Source organism: Varanus komodoensis, unplaced genomic scaffold, assembly GCF_004798865.1.
Source record: "Varanus komodoensis strain SLA01 unplaced genomic scaffold, ASM479886v1 scaffold14_1, whole genome shotgun sequence".
NCBI lineage: Eukaryota > Metazoa > Chordata > Lepidosauria > Squamata > Varanidae > Varanus > Varanus komodoensis.
In genome coordinates this window covers 13,836,161-13,838,169 of record NW_025335438.1, presented here as the reverse complement: position 1 = coordinate 13,838,169, position 2,009 = coordinate 13,836,161, and positions in this window count along the sequence as shown.

Here is a 2,009-nt window from a genome sequence, read left to right as displayed (position 1 = left end):
GAGCAGCAGAGAGGAAGGGGGGTGGGCCAGAGAGGCTAGAGCAGCCTGGAGGAAGCGTACAGGCAGGGCCACCGGCCTGAGGGACTGATAAGGCTGCACTCAGTCACTGCAAGCCCTTCTGGCTCTGGCCCCTTGGCAGAGAAGCAGAGCAGCAGAGGCACAGGCTGGGAGAGAGTGCTGAGTGGCCGGGGGACTGGCGAAGGCAAGGTAGGAGCTGGGCAGGGGAGCAGAGGGCCAGGAGCAGCAGAGAGGAAGGGGGCGGGGCCAGAGTGGCTAGAGCGGCCAGGAGGAAGCGGACAAGCGGGGCCACCGGCCGGAGGGACTGATAAGGCTGCACTCAGTCACTGCAAGCCCTTCTGGCTCTGGCCTCTTGGCAGAGCAGCAGAGCAGTAGAGGCACAGGCTGGGAGAGAGTGCTGAGTGGCCAGGGGACTGGCAAAGGCAAGGTAGGAGCTGGGCAGGGGAGCAGAGGGCCAGGAGCAGCAGAGAGGAAGGGGCGGGGCCAGAGAGGCTAGAGGGGCCAGGAGGGAGCAGAGGGATGGGGCCACCAGCCTGAGGGACTGATAAGGCATTGTCCCTTGTCTGCGTCCCTTAGCTGCGGCCCGGGCTGTCCAGAGACTCCCTTCCCTGAGACACAGAGATTTGTTTGTTTGTTTGTGCTGTGCTTTGCTTTGTTTTTCTTCCAATCTAAATTTAAGTTTATTTTATCCTTGTGTGTGTGTGCGAGTGGGTGTTTGTCTGGGAGAACTGGGCGAGTGAGAGGAACTGCAGGACAAACAAGGCAGGGGACCAGGGTAAGGTCTCAGAAGGGATACCGATGGCAGACCAGGAGATGGCCTTGGCAGGAGTCACCGGTGTTGCTGTCCGCTGTGAGAGCTGCGACATGTTCACCTTTCTCCCCCAGGAGAGGCAGGGATGCACTTGCCCTCGGTGCAAGTTGGGGACCATGCTAGAAGAGGAGGTGAGGTGCCTGAGGGCCAAGAGAGCTCTCCAGCACCCCCGGAGCAGCCCCCCTCTGGACAGAGGGTTGAGGGAGAGACCACAGGAGGAGCAGCTGCAGAGACATGGAGGTATGTCACCCACAAGAGGAGGAGGCCAGCACGGCCTCCTCCTTCTCCTGGCACCAATCTGGAGCTAGGAAACAGGTTCTCTCCACTTGGGGAGGCTGGGGCTGATGAGGCCTCTGGGGACCAGCAGACCCCCAGCCTGGGATGTCAGGCGGCAAGGGGGCTGCTGCAGGAGAGGTGAGAGCCAGGGCACGGCCGCCCACCAGCACCGGGAAGGTACGGCGGCGGGTGATGGTTGTTAGGGACACCCTGCTGAGGGGCTCTGAGGCAGCAGTGTGCTGCCCCAACCTGGAGACAAGGGAGGTTTGCTGCCTGCCAGGCACATGCATCCAGCATGTGAAGGACAGTGTGGAGCGTCTTGTTTGCTCCGGGGATCACCAGCCGCTCCTGGTGATCCATGTGGCCACAAAGGATATGGCCAGGCAGGGTGTGGTTGGGACCACCAGGGACTTTGAGGCCTTGGGAAAGAAACTCAGGGAGCTGAAGGCCCAAGTGGCCTTCTCGTCAATCTTACCTGGCGGAGATTTGGGCCAGGAAGGGACAGGAGGGCCTCCAAGGTGAACGACTGGCTTAGGGTGTGGTGCCAGAAGGAATGCTTTGGGTTCCTCGACCACGGCACTCATTTTCTTGCCAATGGACTTCTGGCAAGGGATGGGTTACACCTCACGAGGATGGGGAAAAGGTCCTTTGGAAATGCTCTAGCAAGCTTCATCAGGAAGACTTTAAACTGAGCCGGGGGGGGGGGTTCAGGCCCCCCAGTAACGTGTCTGCACTGGACAAGTGTGGGGGGAGGATCAGGGCTCTGGGAGCAGGGTTTTAGAGATACTTCAGGGACTGACAGGACTCCTTCAGAGAGGGGCCAGGTATTAGGGAGGATGGGAGGAAAGAGGGGGCTGGGAACTCCAAGGAAGGGAAGCAGTGGGAAGGAGTTGAGTTGCATGTA